The sequence below is a fragment of the Lissotriton helveticus genome, chromosome 9, assembly GCF_964261635.1.
Source record: "Lissotriton helveticus chromosome 9, aLisHel1.1, whole genome shotgun sequence".
Lineage (NCBI taxonomy): Eukaryota > Metazoa > Chordata > Amphibia > Caudata > Salamandridae > Lissotriton > Lissotriton helveticus.
Window position 1 is genome coordinate 1,229,162,250 of NC_136070.1, and position 21,392 is coordinate 1,229,183,641.

General features: G+C 43.9%; 1 protein-coding gene and 1 long non-coding RNA gene across 2 annotated transcripts in view; both read right to left on the reverse strand.

Moving 5' to 3' along the window:
* Nucleotides 1–21,392, reverse strand: part of CHST13 (carbohydrate sulfotransferase 13) — a 212,699-nt gene that overhangs the window by 175,504 nt on the left and 15,803 nt on the right. The gene's annotated exons all lie outside the window — the stretch shown is intronic.
* On the reverse strand, nucleotides 2,141–6,540 carry LOC144782399 (uncharacterized). Its single transcript, XR_013601147.1, has 2 exons — nucleotides 5,065–6,540; nucleotides 2,141–4,806 (listed from the first exon to the last, which is right to left on the reverse strand). It is a non-coding gene; the product is annotated as an uncharacterized LOC144782399 (long non-coding RNA).

The following is a 21,392-nucleotide window of genomic DNA, read 5'->3' on the forward strand; positions in this document are numbered from 1 at the left end:
TCAGACGAGCGTGCCTACGCACAGTCAGCGACCTGGCTAAAGAGTGCATCAAAGAGCTAAAATCAAAGCTGTTCCGAACAAGGGTCCCCAAAGTGCATGGCCCAGGACCCCTTGAATCCTTAAAATGTCCCTGTGCCACGCTACAACATTGTACAGTGGAGAAGTGTGGCTCACTGGTTAGAAGCGGCAGACCCTGAAGCAGAGGTCTGCCCAGGACCAGGGTTCAATCCCCGACGCGGCAGGGTCTTGGGTCAATTTATTTATTTATTTATTTATTTTTTAAATTTCTAAAGCGCGCAAATACCTTTCGGTGTCTCGGCGCTGAATGTCAATGTCCGCGGACTCGATAATTCACGCCTCGGTGCCTACGTTAACCATGGGTCCCACTCTGCAACTCTGGGCAATAGCTTGCTTAATCTCCACAAAGGCCCTATCAGTGCCGGGGATGCCTGGCTTCACCTTGGGGGTGCCCAGGAGGGACCATCTCACAGGGAAAGCCAGGACGGGTTCTCCAGCGGTATACAGCGCCAGGATGCCCCGAGATGGGGTAACAGTGCGCTTTACAAGTATACATACATTTACATTTATATACCTGCAGGGCGTTCTTGAGCCATTTCCCACTTGAGAAGCTGTCAATCACGTTGCCAGACGTGCCTCCGCGTTCAGCCTTCACTTCCCCCATCAAGGCGTTACATCCTCTTAAACTAGACATGAGCCATAACACGGCACTTCAAGACGCCATTTTACGGTGGTGGAACTGGCTGGTACTATGATCATTGGTCTTGTCATTCAATGTAATCCTCTTTCGATATTTATCAGCAAAATCGTTTCCGCATTTCCGCAGTTATCCCCTGCAGGTCTTGTACAATTATGTGCTCAAACACAGAAACAAAATGTCTCAGACATCCCGAGGGTTAAGTAATGCACCCTGGGGGTCTCCCTCTCAATGCCCTATTTTTACATGTTATAAATATCTTTTTTTTTTTAAATGATTGCTATTGTACGTCACAGGACAATATTACGTTTAGGCCACGAATTGGGCCATTGGAAAGTAAGCCTTGACTCTGTGGTCACAGGTTATTAAAGAACGCTCAAGGTAAAAAGAAATGTAACATTTTAAAATGCCTACAAAATCATAAATGTAAACCTTCACCCTTTCACCCCTTCACCATTTCACCCCAGAAATTCCTCTGCAAATCTCACAATGTGAATGGAGACATTTTATTGGCAGCGCGCCCCTTTCTGTTCCTCACTAATGCTTTTAAAATACACATCAAAGGCACGTTAATTTAATGCAAATGTACCAAGTCGTGTTTTCCTAGACATTAGATTATCCAGTTCAGATGCCTGGGTGAGCAGTAGGGCCTCTTCTCTTAAACACGACCAGACTTGCAAAATGTTTACTCGAAAGATGTCTTTCTCACAGCACTGGCAAGAAGTCAAGACCCTTGTCCTGGTTGATAATATTCACACCCCAGCGGGGCCCACTCGGCTTGTCATGATTCCAAGATCAACAATTCATGTAGCTTTACAATGAGTGATCGATCCTAAAACGTGACTTTTAACAAATTATAAGGAAACAAGCTATTGGTTTTGAAATCTTTTTTTATTTAAAATGTAATTTAGATCAATACATTACTCTTCAATTATTTTGTTTTACGTCAGTTCTACCACTGACAAGGAATAGAGCCATAGAAAAGAAGTTATCGCTCAACTTCGTGTTATCAGATGTGAACTGAGTCAAAACTAGATTACAGATTGTTTAATTAATCAGTAAACACGGTTTGGTCTAGTGTTTTATGTAGCACTAACAATCCACCTTATGACTGCTTCAGTGCGCTGTGAGGCACTAAACTGATAGACATTCCAAACAAAGAGGGTCCAGATAATCTCAGTGGGCTACAGACTTGAAATGTGATTCTATTTGCCTAGTAGCCTCCAAGTCTTTCCAGATGACCCTAGAAAGGCCTGAAAGGGTCAACTTCTCTATTAAATTAACTCATTGGTTGTATGGACACAGTTAGTTGGGAGCCCCCTTCGACCTCAGGGTCCTATAGATGTTTGGCCGTTCTTGTATGTTCTTCTTCGGCTGTATTGTTGAACCGTTTTCATATTGAGTCCTTCTTATACATTTTTCCTCTTTTGTAATTTGATGCATTTTTTTTAGGTCCCGCCTAAAGCAGTGCAAAAGCTTCTGAGACATTTTGTTAGCCTACAGGGGGTAAGAGCCCACCCATTGCTTACTACTGGTTGGCTTCATCATCACTCACATTACTTTGCTTTTTTTTTTGGACAGTGTGTGATGGAGTCACTTAATCTTTGTGTGTTTGTCTCGCCCATGGAGCATGACCCAAGTACCGCTTCTGTTCCAAGTGAGTGTTCTTCCCCGGGGCACGCTTTCATTGAGGGGATATTGTTATTGGTAGAGGGGTTAGAATGGGGATGCGTTCTTGCCCCTCTACTTTTTATTCTTTATATAAACAAACTACATAATTCCCTGTCTAAATTGACCAACGACGTCCCAAAAATTAATGGTAAATTACTCCCCGCGCTTTTATACGCTGACGATGCGGTCCTGATGGGACACACACCCAATGCACTGCACACTTTAGTCATGGGCTTTGTGGCCTTTATGGCCGATTTGGAGCTTTGTACCAACTTCAAGAAATCGTATATAATGACCTGCGGCCCGAAAAAACACTGCATTACCTTTATATCTTCTGGTAGCGAATCCCTAACACGAACAATCCCTTTTCCCTATTTGGGCCTAGTTTTCTCAGAGATAGGATCCTGGCAAGCTCATGTGGCCCATAGCAGAAGTAAATTCTCAAAAGCGATCAACTCTATTCTGAGCCTCCGGCAGCCAAAACAAGCCGAGGTGGTCCTACCCATAACGAAGATTTACAAACTGCAATGTGTCCCAACGGCCACTTATGGCGCGGAAGTCTGGGGATATACTAATTGCAGCGGGATCCAAACAGAAAACAGATTCTGTAGAAAAATCCTTGGGGCCCAAATTTCTTCTTCAACCTACATATGTCATAGGGAATTGAATTTATGCTATGTAGAGGACTTTATCAGGTCCCGCCCAGCTATATTCTGGCAAAAAATATGGCAGAACCCTGCAACAATCTTAACAAGAGAGATAATCGAAGATTGCCTTAAGTGCGACAAGGGCGGCTCCATACCTTGGCTTGCTGCGGTCAGGAAATGTTTAGCCAGTGTGAAGTTGGAACATATTTTCTTACGTCCCCTAGCCCTAGAGGATATAAGCAAAAAATCACTTAGGGGGGCACTGTACGATTTGTACAACAAAGAAAGATACAACACTGAGCGCCTAAACCATCGGTTGTTAGGTACATGCCCCTTCTGGAGGTACCGGGCACCCAACCACATATGCCACGTAAATACCTCTTGAAGAATATTGGGTGATGGAAAAGGAGTTTACTCTTCCGCCTTAGGGATCGCAGTATAAAATACCTACTCTGTTTCCCTTTGGGATTTAGTAACAACCTTGAGCTGACGTATTGCCCTTGCGGCATTGGCAGCAAACAAACGGTGATACACTTTTTATTCTTTTGCAAGTTTTGTGTAAAATACACTAAAACAGTATTTGATACCGTATTTTAAAGCATCGGCTACCTTTGATTTCAAATCTGCACATTTAGAAATTTTACAGCTTGGAAGTGATGATCTGATTTGCCGTGTGAGTGCGTTCCTACAAGCAGCGGTACGCTCACGTGCCTCCATGAGCGAATTTTAATGTGATAAATGTACTTAACATTGCTCCGCGGAATAGATCTATCATCGCCCCTTTTTCCACATATAAGCCTATCTTACGCCGATGTTGTTAATACTGCCCATAAACAAAGTACTTTATTCGATCATGTTGCTGCTACTATTGGCATGACCAGGAAAGGGTGGTTAAAATTAATCATATTTTCACCATGCTGCTAATGCTGATAAACACTTATTGCACTTTATTCATAATATGCTACTGATTTTGTATTCTCGCCTAACTTTATATTTGCACTACGCTGTTAATGCTGCTAGATTTGGTATGCCCGTCCAACCATTTTTTAATGCTATTTTTATTATTTTATTTAGACATTTACTGTTGTAATATTGTATTTGTATTGAATTTTAATGTGGATCTATGCGCTCTTAAATTTGTACTGTATTTTTCCTGCTGGTGGTGATGTATTGTGCTTTTATGGATACTTCTATCCGAATAAAGATTATTTGAATTGAATTGAATTGAATTGAGGGGCTACTTTTTTTTCCTTTTGTGCAAGCACTCCATAAGAGTGCACAAGTGTTTGCAGCTCATCTCCTCCCATCCAGCTACTCCTACATCTGTCTCTCCTCTCTGCAATTTTGTTTTATATAGCACTCTACCTTTCACCAGATCAAATTAATTTGTACATTTTCACTTTTTTGCTGCATTGCTCTCCCCCCGCCCCTGTGTTGTGGCTTGCCCCCTCCCACCCTGCATTGCCCAATTTCCCTTGATTAGAAGAATGCTTGAGCCTCTGGTTTATCAACCTTGGGTGTATTTAATAAGAAAAATTGTTTTTGGGCGTTCAGCAGGTCTGCTCTCTGCATACATCACTGGCTGGAAGTCCATTGAAAGAGCTGCGTGCTGACTCCCAAGTGCATTGAAAGAATTGCGTCAATGTATGCTCATGTTTCTGGAAATGTCCACTGCTGTCCAAGCGAGCTTCTGATTCAACTTAGAGGGTGACCGCTCATGTTCGTTCCATGTTTACTTGACATCAGTATGTGCCATTGACTAGTTTTTAACACCTTCGCCGCTGGCAGGATTCCCCCGCTGTGCTGGGGGGGGGGGGGGGGGGCGCATACAGCGCACCCATGCTCGTCATGAGCTATGGCGCTCCGGTGCTCTTGACGAGGTCAGCTCATCATGACCGCGCCCGTTCCAACGTTCAGCACAGCAGGGGAATCAGCCCAGCGTGCGAGCGTTCCATCTACTGGGCGCGGTCACCGGAGCGCCGTGGCTCATGACGAGCTGACCTCGTCATGAGCGTCCAAGAGGTTAAGTACTTACATAGAATGTCTAGATACTTTGGTATACAACTAAAGACAAGGCTATATTTTTGTTTCATCTTCTATCTGTAGTTTCCCCCACCTAGAGTTCATTTGTATCATTGAAAGGGCTAATGCTACTGCCCTGGGGCTGATAAAACCTGCGCCCTTGTTCGTGACGTAAACCAAGACAGCATTAGTCTTTTTGTGTCATTGGTTTAAATTGCATCCTAATTTGTCTGTAAATCCGTTATTCGAAATGCTGCCAACTCTTTAGCTTTAGAGCAGTTTTGAATTATTAGAAGAAATTAAGAGGTAGGACTTTGTATTATGTGAATTTTCTATCACTTTAGAAGGGAATAGAATGGTGGAAATTGAGGACAGTGTTTTAAAAGAATTAAGGTTATCCTGTCTAGTGGTTTTTAATTTGTAATTGTTTTTATTCCCCTTTCTTTATATTGCTTGGACACAGTGATAAACAAGCATTGGCAAAGCCAATAGGTCTCACATATGAGTGATCTATTGCCTGTCACATTTGTTTTAGCCAAGTTGTATAATAGTGGCAAAAAATAGAAAAGCTCTAGAATGCCATCAGCTGTGGCCGTGGCCTAGTGTTTTTTTTTTTAAACTTTCATTCATGCTGCACAGCAGCCACTCTGCTGTACAAGTTAAATTTGACAGACAATAGATCTCGCATAGGCCAATGTTTTTTTACTTTTACGGTATGGTATAGTATGGATTAGCTTGCCATTGTATCATATAGTATGATACGGTATGCTATAGTGTGGCCTGTCATTGTATAGTACAATATACTATGCCTTGTTACTTTATGGTATGGTATGGTACAGCCTGTCTTTGTATTGCACAGTATGGTATGCTATGCTATGCTATGCTATAGTGTGGCCTGTCATTGTATAGTACAGAATACTATGTCCTGTCATTTTATGGTATGGTAATCTATATTTCAATGTACATATCAAGCTACTGAAGAAAGCGCAATTGGAGTGGCCAAACAAGCAAAAGAGTGCTTTGCAATCTGATGTTATTTTCATTCTTGAATGTTCTATTCAACCCATAATAGAGCAAACATAAAGCAATTTAAAACGCACCCTGTTTTTTGTATGAAACATTTCAATAATACCGAAGCCGTCCTAGAAACCGTTATAAAATGCACTAGAATATCCCTTTTCACAAACTAAATGAGTGATTACTTATTAGTGACTATTAATGCATTTTGAAATCATTGTTAAATGTGACGCTAACAATCTGTGGCCTGTTGATGTTGTTATGCTGCACCAAAGAGTAGACGGGGAGAAGATGAAAAGTAAACCATTAAAAACATGAACCCAGGAACGTACAGTGAAACAACAGTGCTGAGCAAACCACGAGCACGACAACTTAGAAACACGTGTACACTTATGGAATGCTGCAAGTAGAAGAAAAAAATAGGGCGAGACAGAAAGCGGAAGCAGCAGAAGGACACGGCACAGAAAAGAAAGCTGTACTTGGTCCATGCTCCCAGGGATGGGAAAAACACACAAATTGAAAGTGATGCCAAACTGAAGCCAGCAAGCACTGACTAAACAGGAGCAAGCAAATACGACTGAGAATGAAGCCCATGAAGGGGTTAACATTTATTATAAATTCATCATATTTGCCACAGAGAGACCATTCTCTTTAAGTTGCTTGTGTGTCGAGCTCCATCCAAATGGATTCAGAAATCTCTCCACATGGTTTGTTGCTGCTTTAAGACGTTACCTGGCTGAGACAGGTGATTGGTGTACATTTGAGGAGAATGATTGTTGTGCAGCTCACTTGGCTCGCCCCTTCACAAAAGGTGTCACAATGTTGGCAGTGCTTAATATGAGCCAGTGGCTTCCGGTGCTCAGAACCAGCACTTAATTGTCAACACTACTGCACTTATGACAGTCTGCCACATGGTGGCACTGCTTATCGAATTTAGAGCAGAACTGCTGTTTATTTATACAATATACTTAAGAATTCACTGACACCTGAGTCCCCAGCCATTCCTTTAGCTTTGGGGACCTGGAATAATCAGAGCTATTGCGCTTGCAGGTGAGAAAGATGTTTAGTAGTTGTTTTGGTACTGCCAGCAGTGACAGGGGCAATGGGTGGTGCAAGCTGCAGTGGCCTCCTGGTCAGGGCCTTGGCACTTTTTATTTCACAACTGAATGTTGGTAATCTGGTTGCACCCGTTCTAAGCAGGTGGGGGTCTGTGACACACAACACCTGGAAATGAACAGTGACCTGTCACTGCTAGGGCACTGCTTTTGGTTTGGGTGAGAGCATCGTTCTTCAGTAAGAAAGGATTACCTCCTTTTGAATGTGCTCCTTTGTTGAATGAATATTTGACCCACGCCTCAGCTCAGAATGCGCCATCTTAGATTTGACACTTGCCGCCCACCACTAACGGGCTTAACGCGCCGCCATGAATGGCATTGCTCCAGGCCTTTTTAGGGTGCTACATTTGAATGGCGCCGCTAGGGTCCAGACCCCACCTCTAGGTTGAGTCGAAGACTCCGTGGCACTTGGCCAAGCAATCAAAGGCTTTGTTGTTGGTTGAATTGCCGCCAAGCCTACATTCAGGTAAGTCACGGTAGGTGAGTGCGTAGAGCTCCTGGTTAGCAAGTGACACACATATGGTGAGAATAAAGACTGGTTTTGTCACATTCAGAAAATAACACCCCTGGTTCCCCTTCCCCGGCTGTGCTTGCTCCCTGCAACCTGGATGTGCTTGCTTCCCTGCCACCTGGCTGTGCTTGCTTCCCTGCCCCCTCGCTGTGCTTGCTTCCCTGCCCCCTCACTGTGCTTCCTTCCCTGCCCCCTCACTGTGCTTGCTTCCCTGCCCCCTCGCTGTGCTTGCTTCCCTGCCCCCTCGCTGTGCTTGCTTCCCTGCCCCCTCGCTGTGCATGCTCTCCTGAGTGTGTGTGTGGCTCTGGGTGGGCGTGTGTGGCTCTGGGTGGGCGTGTGTGGCTCTGGGTGGGTGTGTGGGGCTCTGGGTGGGTGTGTGTGGCTCTGGGTGTGTGTGTGTGGCTCTGGGTGTGTGTGTGTGTGTGGCTCTGGGTGTGTGTGTGTGTGTGTGGCTCTGGGTGTGTGTGTGTGTGGCTCTGGGTGTGTGTGTGTGTGGCTCTGGGTGTGTGTGTGGCTCTGGGTGTGTGTGTGTGTGTGTGTGGCTCTGGGTGTGTGTGTGTGTGGCTCTGGGTGTGTGTGTGTGTGTGTGTGTGGCTCTGTGTGTGTGTGTGTGTGGCTCTGGGTGTGTGTGTGTGGCTCTGGGTGGGTTTGTGGCTCTGGGTGTGTGTGTGTGGCTCTGGGTGTGTGTGTGTGTGTGTCTCTGGGTGTGTGTGTGTGTGGCTCTGGGTGTGTGTGGCTCTGGGTGTGTGTGTGTGTATGTGTGGCTCTGGGTGTGTGTGGCTGGCTCTGGGTGTGTGTGGCTGGCTCTGGGTGTGTGTGTGTGGCTCTGGGTGTGTGGCTCTGGGTGTGTGTGTGTGTGGTAGTAATTGCTGTCTGCTGAGCTCGTCCGTAGGGTACAATAGGTCTCACATTTGCGAGAGATTAAGCTAATGGCAATGTAAATGACAATGCCATTTATTTATCTGTTTTCAAAACCAACACATAAATACAAATTTTGTCATTTACAATGTCAATAGCTCTAACTTTTTCAAAGGTGAAACCATTGCAATGTAAATGCTTGTTCTATTTATTTACTGATCCGATTTGGTTTGGAAACTAAAAAAAAAAAAACCATTTGCTCATAATTTAAGTGGGTGGGAGGATGCAACAAGGAATTCATGGGTGGGGGAGAAGAAGCAATGGAAGAGAGCAACGTGGAGGGGTGAGAAGAAGCACTTGGGCGATCAGATAACATGAGAATATCAGGTTGAGAGGAGAAGACAAGAGTGAGACAGGAGGGAATGGGTGTGGAAAGCAACATAGACAGAAAAAGTGGGGAGGGGAAGCAACAGGTAAGAGCAATGTTGAGCAGGTGGGGAACCACATGTGTGAGAGAAAAAGGGGGAAGTACACAAGGGTGAGCGCAATTTAGAGGGTGTGGGGAGAAGAACATGGACAACAGCAAGCAACACAGAGCGCAGGGTGTGAGATGTAAAAGATGGAGACAGCTGGAAAACACATGCACTCTCATGGAGTGCATTACCTACAAGAAAAAAAGTAGTCTTTGAAAAGCAAGCAGTGGAAGCAAAGAAGCCAGCCAATCAAAAGTGATGGTAAAGAGGCAATACTCGATGGGTAGGACAAACACAACATTAACAAGCTGGAACATGAATAAGAAGCAGGCAAATAAGAGTGACAGGTAAGCCAACCAATGGTAAGCAATAAGTGGGCTCCAAGTCCTTGAATGTTCTTGGTAAGCCCACAATAGAATTCAGAAAAGACATTGCAAGCACTAATAGGCAAGAATTAGTGCTTCAGATGAAGGTGTAATAGTAAATACTAGATGTTCACACATGACCACAGGGCAGATGAGATCACTGAACAAATTAAATGGTGCCCCAGTCAGGATTTACCAAAGAAAATAGATTTAAGTAAAGCTTAACAAGTCAGCCACTGACCAGGGAGCCTTCTAGTTACTTAATATCTGTGGTTAGATTCAAATTAAATGTTTTAGGGAGAACTCTGTCCACATCTAACCGCCATCATAATGAGCCCCTAAATATCAAACCACAAATATCGACTTAGCTGAATATCGTTGGAAAAATATCGTGGCTCAAGAATATCGACAGACAAAATATTGTGGTGCAGAATATCGACTTTGGGTAAGTAATATTGATGTAAAAAATATCTAATTGTTTAATATCATTTGCAAAAACATAGATGTAAAAAATATCGAAGTGTTTAATATCGTTTGCAAAAGTATAGATGTTAAAAATATCAATTTTGTATTAATGTAATTATGTTTGTATTTATTTTGTATGTGTGTGATGCCTGTATTTTTGGTATAAGATTTGTTTTTGTTTTTATAATCCGTGTAAAAATGTTAGTAGTTAATACATTTTTTTTTCTAATTTTGCATTTTTAGTTCCATAGTGGGATGTGGGTTTATAGGGTAATAGGGTGGCAAGTTATTTAATTGCCTCAAATTGTAAAGCGCTCTGATATCCTTCAGGATCAAGTTTGCGCTATATAAAACTTCATAAGTAAAAATAAAATAAAAAACTAAAAAGTAAGGGGTTCCTCTCTGCCACAAACATCTTTACAATCTTAAAGCAAAGCTCACAGCACTGGGTTTCAGTTTCATCCACACTCCTGAATGCCAAACGACCGAGGTTTCTGCAGCTCAGGGCCTGCCACTCACCACACACAGCAATGCAAATCTCTCACAATATATTTGCAACCAGCCCAGTTACCCAAGCTCCACCGTCAGCAGCAGTGTATGCTCTGGGATTTGAAACTTAAAGGATACAGGCACAGAAGAATACTTTAACAGGCAATGATAGCAAGCAGTCACCAGAGAGCTAAACAGGAGTGGAGGCTTCTGAGCGCTATAAACGGGTGGAAGAGTCCCTGGCCCTCCCAAAGGTGTTTGAAAGGTGTGTTCCCCCGATGTATGAACGCTGCAATTGTATGTGGTCACTTGCACAGTATAGGGAATGTTTGCTCTATGGGATGGACTGACAAATGTTGATGAATCCTTTAGAGTCCTCTACAAGTTATCCTCCAGGAGAGGTGGTGGGGATAGAACCGGCTATAGAAAGAACTGGCAACAGACACAAGAAAGTAGACCTACGGTAGGAGCAAATGAAGGGCTGAAGACCTTAAGGTTAGGGTTTATGGAGAAACAGAGCAGCAGGAAAATGGGAGCACTAAGTGGTCCTGGTGGTCCTTACCTACAACTAATTCCTAACTGGATCGAAACCCTCTGTGCTACAAGCAAACTCTTCCACTGTACCTCCCTTGCCTAACTAATTTCAATCACCACCCAGGCCCTCGAAGTTGCAAAGCATTCTATGCAGGGCCTTCCTCTCACATCTCCTTCTCTTTAAGTTCACTACTCTATAGCGCTTTCTATGCATCTCGTGCCCTTCGGTGTCTAGCTCTATGAGTCTTCTACAAGCTCCTATCCGTTCAATACTCACTCATACATATCCCACCACTAACCCACCTTCAGCACCTCTGACCTGTATGTCACCTAGGGAAGAGGTGTGGCGCCGCGGCCAGGGCGACTGACGCTGGACGCTGGGGATCACGGTTCGATCCCTGTCTCCAGGGGCAGGGGTCTGCCCAGCACCATGCGACTCTGGGCAATAGCTTGCTTAATCTTCCCAACAGCCCCCAGTGCCGAGATACCCCTTCGAGGGTGATTTGTGCGCTATACAAGTACTGGATTTACATTTTACCTCCGCAGAAGGATGCCCCCAAGATCCATACTTTCCTTGGCAGTGTTTTTGGATGCTTTACTGGAAAGCAGGCAAGTGGCAGGGCTGGCCAACCCCCATCCTTTCGGGTGGTAAGGAGGAACAGAGATGTAAATGTAAATGTAAATTGATACTTGTATAGCGCACTACTCACCCGCAAGGGTCTCAAGGCGCTTGTACGAATACCGCTGTGGAACCCATCCTGGCTTTCCTTGTGAGGTGTCCACTCCTGGGCACCCCCAAGGTGGAGGCAGGCATCCTTAGCGTTGTGAGGGCCGTTGTGGAGATTAAGCAAGCTATTGCCCAGAGTTGCAGAGTGGGACCCATGATTGGAAAAGGCACCGAGGCGAGAATTATCAGGTCTGTGGAATTTTGAGCCCAAGACCCGCCGAGGCGGGGAATTGAACCCTGGTCCCGGGCTAGACCTCTGCATCAGGGTCTGCCGCTCTAACCATTGAGCCACACTTCTCCACTTCTCCAGATGGGGGCCCTCAGTACTTCCAGGGCATTGGGTTCCCAACCATGAGATTGGATGTGTGAGGCGAGTGTTCTTCGCCCCAGGACCAGGACCTCTGGGGCAGGAGGTTGGAAAAGGCGTGCCGTGCCACCTGCAAATGGAGAAACTGGTGCATTTGCATGCCGGACAATGCACCGTATTGTGCAGACATGTAGACCCCATCTATACAAACAGTTTATTACTGTACTTTGGAAAGAAAGGGTAGGCTGAGCTAATAATAGCTTTGTGCAGTAGCACAATGGGGCTAAATAAACTCAGCTTAACCATGGAGTACACAGCAATCCAAAAGTCTAGACTTCCTAGAGGTGCCCCCTGGGTAACTGGTACATTTTTCTGATGTGTGTAAAAAGAACATGCTTGGTCTGGGAAGAAATGAGAGTCCATGTGCAGGGCAGATGTGCAGAGATTTATCAATATGCATTTACATAGGGGACGAGCCCTACCCTCGAGGCAAGACCTGTCCACAATAAGACTAGAAAAATATTGTTTTCTGTCAAAATGTCTGAGCAATAGACTAAAACAACTCGGAAAGGTCCTGTCTCCAACAAGTCTGATAATTATTTCTTCAGACAGCAATCTTACAATTGTGAACACTTCATAAAGGAAAGTTGAGTCAAAGAAAGAAGCGCAAACTGGTCCGGGCAGGTCAAACTGGGACTTTATTCTATCTGTTGGGTGGGGTGGAGCAGGGTGGTTTACCAGTGTATGATGTGTCTGCTTTTTCATCCAAAAGCCTTTTATTACCACTAAACCACATAATCACTACAGCTTTCCCTGAAGAAGCTTAGCAGGCCTCCACACCCACTCATAGATTTCCATGTATCTCCACCGAAGGCCGCCAAAACACTGAACACAGTCGCAGAAAGGTACCGTTGATCTGTATATATGTGTTCCTCTGATACCTGTGAGACGCTTTGAATCCCTGTGGGTTGACCCAGATTTTCATCCTTCTAAGGTTGAAGCGTATCTTTGAGTTGCTTAATGGTACTAACAGTGATTGGCTAGAATTCAGTATATCGTAAACACCATACAAGAGGGAACTCATTTTATTATTAAATTGTGTGACGCAATGACCCTTTCTCTTCTTCCTGGGACGGTACAATATTTTTGGCAGATGCTGTATGTTATGAACTCTTAGCAATTTTTTCTTGGTCATATATGGACAATTCCCTGCAGGAGCGCTTAGAACATTTATATTCCTTCATGGGTGAAATCTGATTTCAAATGGTTGTCGAACCATGCTGTTGGAGCATGGCGCTAGTACGAATCATAGGAAGCAGGTTTCACGGATATGGGGTGCTTTCCAGTGAAACCTCTCCAAGGTGTCCAATTAAGACCCATTGGGGAGATTTAAAGAAAGGTTGACTGGTCCAAAACTTTCACTGCATTGGCCTGTCAAGGTGCTCTAGAGTGCCTCTTTGTAGAACCGGGCAAGTGCCAGCCTGCTCTCTTCATCATGTTGGACTGGTCAGCCTTTGACTGTCCACCAGATGCTGTTACCAGGTCAAGGGTGCATCCTGAGTCTGCCTACTCTGAGTGTGATTGTGTTATCCTGGGCAATCCCACCAGCACCGTCCATGTTACCATGTACAGCTTGGACTGTGTAGGACCACAGGACTCCTCACCATTCAAAGCTAACGTTGCCTCCACTGGCTGAGGTCATCGAGCGCTTATATATACATTTCTAGATGTAAGCTTACGATGCGAGTGTGTTGCATCAACTGTGATGACGAGAAAAAAGCATTGGTAATCAATCTCCATCTATGCTGGTTCCAGGGTCCCTGCGGGATGGACACAAGATTGATACACTATTGGCAAGGAACATAGGGGCCGATTCACAGAACTAACTTAAGACAACATCCTAAACTTACTACTTTTGGTATTCACAGAAGTTAGGATTTTGTCTTAAGTTTGTCTTAAGTTTGTCTTAAGACAGACTTAAGACAAAATCCTAACTTAAGTCTGTCTTAAATCTGTCTTAAGTTGGTCTTAAGACAAACTTAAGACAAAATCCTAACTTCTGTGAATACCAAAAGTAGTAAGGTTAGGATTTTGTCTTAAGTTAGCTCTGTGAATCGGGCCCATACTCACCAATGCTGTAGCTTTTCCACCTGTCGGCACCGTGACCGCTCAGCCATTGCTCCTTTGAGTGGTGCCACCAAGACCTAAGTTAGGACTTCCTGTATGAAATAGTTCTGGCCTCTATACCACACACTGTGTTGTGCACTGCCAGAAGAGGACACGCCCATTGGCTTCCATTAATTTCATTGCAAACGGGCCTGCTGATTCTCAGCAATTCTACACTATGTGCACTTTGTTCGCTGGTTGCACGTCGAGCGCAGATCTGACATTGTTGTGCCCTTGAAGCGCTATGGGCTGGTTCTCTGGTGCCTTTCCACATGGAACCGTGTTACAATAGGATAAAACCACATTTATGTATTAGCATGTGGCATTGGTTTCAGAATAGAGTAGATATGGTTGCCCATTGGCGGATATGTCAACGCTGTGCAGTGTACACCATGCAGAGTCATTTGTGGCTAGGAGCAAGTGTGGCACAGATGCCTCTAACATGCACTATTGTGTGTCTTGCACTCTGTGTGAGTGTGCGCCAATCACTCCCATATAATCTGGTGGAATCGGACAATGGAGTTCTCCAAATGGAAAAAAGAATCAATGTCATAAAAGTGGGGGGAAATGTGCAAATCCACATTCCTCTTATTCAGCAGTTAGGCCCCAGCAGTTATACCACAGCAGTAGAATTAGAAGACCGGGGGGCAGAAATTCAGAAATCTACAAGTTTCTGGCATTTCAGTCTGCATCTTTGGGACTTTTGATGTCCCAGGTGAAGGATACATCTAAAAATATTGTAAGAGTAATTTTTGCCAATCACAGATGCATTCTCTAGTTGTGAATTGTCAGTACACAGATCACATCAGTGAGGGAAACAATCGTTGTTTGTAAGACTAAGGCTGCAAGTCCTACGCAGAGTTCTCCAGTAACAGGCGTAGCCAATCCGGTTGCTGACAAAAATAAAGGATATTTGTTGCAAAGCTCCGCGCACATATTAAGAGTCCACGACCAAGCGGAACAATAGATAACTTTAAATTGTTGCCCACTCCTGGCCGTGCTTGGCACCCACGCACCAACTAATCCGAGATGCCATTCCGGGCAAAAAGCCTGGCTGCAGCAACCGGAAGAAGCGGACACAAAACAAAGTTACTGAAGTGTCAAATCCGCATCGTCGCCACTTTGCACCTCATTAAAAAAACAAAAACAACCCAGCAAAAGAGAAAGCCTGTTCACTTCTTCAGTCATTACTGGAACCCGACGTTCACCTCTGATAGAGCAGCCTTGTGACACAGCGTGACGTGCCTTGAGCAGCCATGACGTATTATGATTTAACTGTACAGTGCAATAATTTCAGTCGATTGGCTACAGAGAGCAGCCACGCCACCAATTGTATACCAGCTCACCGTGAAATACCAGGATGCCTGGTGCGGATAGGCTGATAGCTGGTAAATAACCTATCGGAGACTTGTCCTCACAAAACTCTCTCCTCACTTCTACTTTGTCCCATGTCTAGGCACTCTTGGTTAGTGGTCAGAAATAAACTGTCATGTGACGAATATATCCTTTTTAATAATTTCAACCTTGTCATTGAAGACAGCCTCTGAAGGATGTGATGTGATCCATGGAAGACGGCCAACCCCGAAAGGTGCTGCTTCCCATCCCCACATTGTTACAAAACACAAGGAAACCCAATATGCAATTGGTCAGGGACCTTGGGTGCTTTACTATTTCTAAGGACAATGATCCCTAGACAATTAGGTAGAGTGTAAATTAATACAGACCCACTTAGTGCTATATTCTCTGTCCAGCTGGACAGCTTTTTAATATACAATAAACTTGTAAAACAAAATAAGTGAAATATTCAAGTGGGACACAACCTGCGACCTACTGACATAGACATACAAACAACATTGAGGGAGGGGTTCAGGCAAGGAAAACGTGTCTGCATTTACATTAGATATAAATACAACAGACAGAATACGGTGAGTATACCATTACAAGTTCAACATTTCATTATAGTCAATGCATATGGTGTACAATTTGTCGATGACGTTTCGATCCCTATTTTAATCAGTGGGATCATCTTCAGGACATTAAGGTGACATGCCTGTATACAAATGCTCTGATTAAAAGAGACGGTATGCCGGCGGGTTCAAGGCGAATAGTGACGGGACCGTCTGGCGTGCCTGATATGCACCTAAGACGGCTGTAATTAGCACAATGGCTGCGGGGACCGTGAATTATGAATTGTAGAATAGATGCCTCCTAGGTAAAGAGGGCCGGAAATAAAGCGGATTGGAAGTCCGAGCGAGTCTCGGTTTCTTTTGCGGTCACGGTCCAAGCGGAATGCACGAGCAGCTCCTCGTTGCAGTTGGTGATGGTCATGATCCCCACATGGCACACTACTGAACATGACACAACATTTTCATCCATTACAACCTCCTTTGACTCATCCCAAAGGTCTATTACTACTATGATCTCCCTAATCCCTTTCTAGAGACTATTCCCTCCTCCATATCGCTTTTTTACTCATCTCAAACCTCATCTTATTCTTACTACTATGATCTCCCAAATAACTCTTTCTACACTATTCCCTTTTCTATCCCTTCATTATCCTACTCAATCCAACTAACAGACTCACATGTCCACCGCTCACAATAACTCATAATTCCCTAAACAAATCCCCCACTAATCCTTTTTGGTTCCAGAGTATTGTGCTACTCGCCGAAAAGCGCCCTGGCGCCTCGTCAGGGGTAGTAAGCGCTATATAAATACAATTACAATACAAAGTCCTGCTGATTATTAATATTCATAAAATAATTAAAATGAGAAATCTGGAAATATACTGGCAAATCTTTACCATTATGAATACAATTCAGCATAATAATTTTGAAACTTTGCTATATGAAAGCTCTATCATTTACCACACCGTCAGAGACACTTTCCTAGTGCCATATACTCTAAAGTGAGATTCAGTATACCCAGGGCCTGGAATAATGCATTTGTGCATCTGTGACGATTTTTGCCTAGTTATAGATGGCTGAGCTGACTGTACCCATGTTGTTCAAGGCAGGACTTCCTGTGTGCGGTTTCAACGCAAGAAAACTGTGGTAGTGAACGTAGGGTCCTGCAAGTGAATGGTGTCAACTGGTGGTGCCTGTACATCTGGGGGTGAAAAAAGCGCTGACTTTAACTTGTGAAGTGGACAGGGCGGTAAGTCACGTTAGCACATTATGGTTTACCTTTTCTTTGTGCAAGCACAGCCTTTCTAGCAACCCAACTTCCTCCACCACATAAGTCTGCTAAACCACATCCTTTGAGTGTGTCAAGTGGAAAGTAAACAGGTAATGATATACAAAAAAAGTTGCATGACCTCATTGCATAACACACCACACCGCACTCAAAACCATCACCATTCGAAAAGGTGATTGCTATGTTTTCACCGCTTTACATTAAGTTCTATGATTTATTTGTCATTTAATAAGCATAGTGCAGTGTTGTGAGGGCTTTCACAGCACTGTAATTTGCTTAGTGGTGAGTGCAGGGACCAGCGCCTAGAAGTAGCCCGCCTGGTGAACAGTTAGTGCATTTAATATGAAACATTGGATCTTTGTGATGTACTCAAGGGAGGAAGAACCCTTTCTGATCTGCTCGAGGGACATTACAGGGCCTACTGAACCCTTACAATAGAGTGTATGTCCTCTGTGATTTGTAAGGCCAAGGTTCAAGCATGGCAACACGAAGTTACGATTTAATTCGGTATAAACAATGCATACATAGACTGCAAGCGGGGAAGGTCCAGTTACATGTGATCCAGATACAACTCAGGAGGCTTTCGTTGACAGAAGGCCCTTATGCCTAGTTACAGATGTCTCTGTAGTTCAGGACATAGGTTTGCTTATCTGTCAATCATCACACCATCCCTGGGCAGGGCTGCCAGCGTGGGTGATGTCAGTTGCGTTTTTTGTACCCAACCTCCGCTTGTTCATCTCATACAAAAATCATCTTCCTCACTCAGGGTCGCAGTGGGACAAAAAATAGGCCGGGGCACCAAAATAAAGGTGGCCCACATGAGCATAGCATATAGTTTAAAAAAAAAGTTGTAATACCAGGGAAATCAACAGTAAAAAAAATAGCCCAACTGGCCATAAAACTGGCCAAAAACTGCTAAAAAAACTAAACGGCCCACGCACTGATATGTCAGACCAGTCCATCAGGCACTGCCTGATTTCCTATAAGCAGGACTCATGGAACTATGGGCCAGATGTAGGAAGCCTAATACCGGTCGGTAACGGCCAAAATTCCAGAATTTCGGCCGTTACCGTCCATTATTAGGCTTTTCAGATGTAGGGGCCTAATTTAAGGAATCGGTAAATTACCGAATTCTTAAGTACCGATTCGGTAAATTACCGAATCCTTAATGTAGGAAGCACTCAAGTGAGTGCTTTTCACTTGTAAGGATTCGTTATTTTCCACCAACTACAAGTTGGTGGTAAACATCGAAAACCCTAAAAAAAGCAATTTTGTGCTTTTTTCAACTGTGCCATGTGGCAGACATACATGCCCTTAGGGCATGTATGTGTGCCACATGTGCACCCATGCACTATACAGGGGTGCAATAGGGTGTCAATGTGACACCCTGCCACCCTTTTAAGTCTACCCCCTTTTTCATTCATTCCTATGGGCCTCCAGGCCCATAGGAATGAATGGTGAATACCGTTTCGGTAAATACGGTATTTACCGAATTTTACTAATTCGGTAAAATTTATCGAATCATTTGCTACACATCATTTACCGATTCTAAAATACCGAATCGGTAAAATTCGGAATTTTAGAATCGGTAAATGATATTTACCTACATCTGGCCCTATGTGATTGTGCAGTCACCTCAAACTTTGCACAATTATGGATTTGCTGCATTTGCCACATAATCCATAATCTGCAGCATAATCTATAGATTTTAGCAAAAAACTAATTTTGTTTCTAGCTCAAATGGTTCAAAGGTTAGTAAAAGCACAGCAACACATGTTGCTGCACATTGAACGGCCCTTTGCAAAGGTTGACTGGTCACCTTTCTGTAGCTTATTGCTATCTTTGGGTGTTAAACTGGCACTGATGAGGTACAAATAATGCCCAGATATTGTTAACAAGCTTAAAAATAACATAATGAAGCAATACCATCAAATAATGTGCCACATAATGCCGCATCATTGGGCTTTTCTTGCTGCACAATTTGCTCAGTCCTGCCGCATAATTTGACTATCCCTTGCCGCAAATTCCAGTGGCCCTGCATATAGGCCAGCCCGGCCCCATCTCTGTGTGAACTTGGAGTTACTGGTATTTCTATAGCGCACATTCTTCCATTACTATGGCATTATAGCGCTTTTGGATGCACAGTGAATTTAAGGCTCCATTTACAGAATTACCATTGCAGATCAGCATGTGAATCAGCTTGTGACGATGTCCTATGGGCACTGAGTTCAGGTGATATTTTAACATCCAACCCCCAGATGCATCAAGCATCCATTTTGCGATTCCTTATTAGCGAAAAATAAGGAATCGCTAATAAGGAATAGCAAAATGGTATGCAACAAGAAATCACTTTAAAAATAGCGATTTCTTAAAATTCTTTAATTGTGATTCGCAAATTGCGAGTCGCAATTAAGGAATACCTCCCCATTCATTCCTATGAGCCTAGAGGCCCAAGGAATGAATGGGAAGAATTTTCAATTTGTGAATCGCAATTAGCGAATCGCAAAATGAGAATAAGATTTCACGGGTGCTGTTGCACCCCTAAAATTGATCTGTGCACATATGTTGCGCACACATGTGCGCAACATGAAACTTTGAAAAATGCACTTTAGTGCATTTTTTAAAGTTTTTGCAAATTACCATGAAGTTGTACTTCATGGTAATTTGCGAGCCCTATTAGCAAAATCGCTATTTTTTAAACTTTAATGCATTGCATTTAAGGAATCTCAATTTGAGATTCCTTAAATGCAAGTAATCGCAATTTTGCGATTTCTTAATTAGCGATTTTTGCATTTGGGATGATGCATCCCAAATGCAAAAATACCGGTCGCAAAGGGGCAGATTCTGTTGCGAGCGGATTTGACCTTGATGCATCTATGTCTAAGTCTTTAGGCTAGAAGACTTCGCAAATTACTTAGACGTGCACATTTCTCAGCAGAGGGAGATGCGTGAGCATAGTGCTTTTTTTTAAATATCAAGTGGTGTTTCTTAAGCTGGATTTATGCTATATTGTCTGTAGGATGCTAGTGTGTGGTGCAACAAATGATGCTGTGAACAAGGTGATATTTAACAATGGCACTCGTTACGTGAGGCATGTCAAGTTCTGTTATGTGCACACACCAGAAGTCTCAGCTACACAGAAATCTAGCAATCTAGTAATTGTCTATAATGTAAATGTCAACAAAGTCAAAACTGTCGAAATTTACTGGTGAAAAACGTCCTCTAAATATTGGGGCCAGAGGGTTTTGGTACACTAAGCACAAAAATCTGCTTGTTATATCCAATGCTGTAGGCAAACCTCTGAATAGGAAACTATGATCGCACCTGATATATTATGAACACTTTGGTGTTCGATTTTATGTGGCGTGATAATTATCATAATATCACAATGTGGTAACCGTACACTTCTGCTCGCAGAACCCAGCTACCGCTCCTGTCACTCATACACTTCTGCTCGCAAAACCAAGCTACTGCTCCTGTCACTCGTACACTTCTGCTCGCAGAACCCAGCTACTGCTCCTGTCACTCGTACACTTCTGCTCGCAGAATCAAGCTACTGCTTCGGTTACTCGTACACTTCTGCTTGCAGAACCAAGCTACTGCTCCTGTCACTCGTACACTTCTGCTCGCAGAACCAAGCTACTGCTCCTGTCACTCGTACACTTCTGCTCGCAGAACCCAGCTACTGCTCCTGTCACTCGTACACTTCTGTTTGCAGAACCCAGCTACCGCTCCTGTCACTCGTACACTTCTGCTCGCAAAACCAAGCTACTGCTCCTGTCACTCGTACACTTCTGCTCGCAGAACCCAGCTACCGCTCTTGTCACTCGTACACTTCTGCTTGCAAAACCAAGCTACTGTTCCTGTCACTCGTACACTTCTGCTCGCAAAACCAAGCTACTGCTCCTGTCACTCGTACACTTCTGCTCGCAAAACCCAGCTACTGCTCCTGTCACTCGTACACTTCTGCTCGTAGAATCAAGCTACTGCTTCGGTCACTCGTACACTTCTGCTTGCAGAACCCAGCTACTATTCCTGTCACTCGTACACTTCTGCTCGCAGAACCAAGCTACTGCTCCTGTCACTCGTACACTTCTGCTCGCAGAACCCAGCTA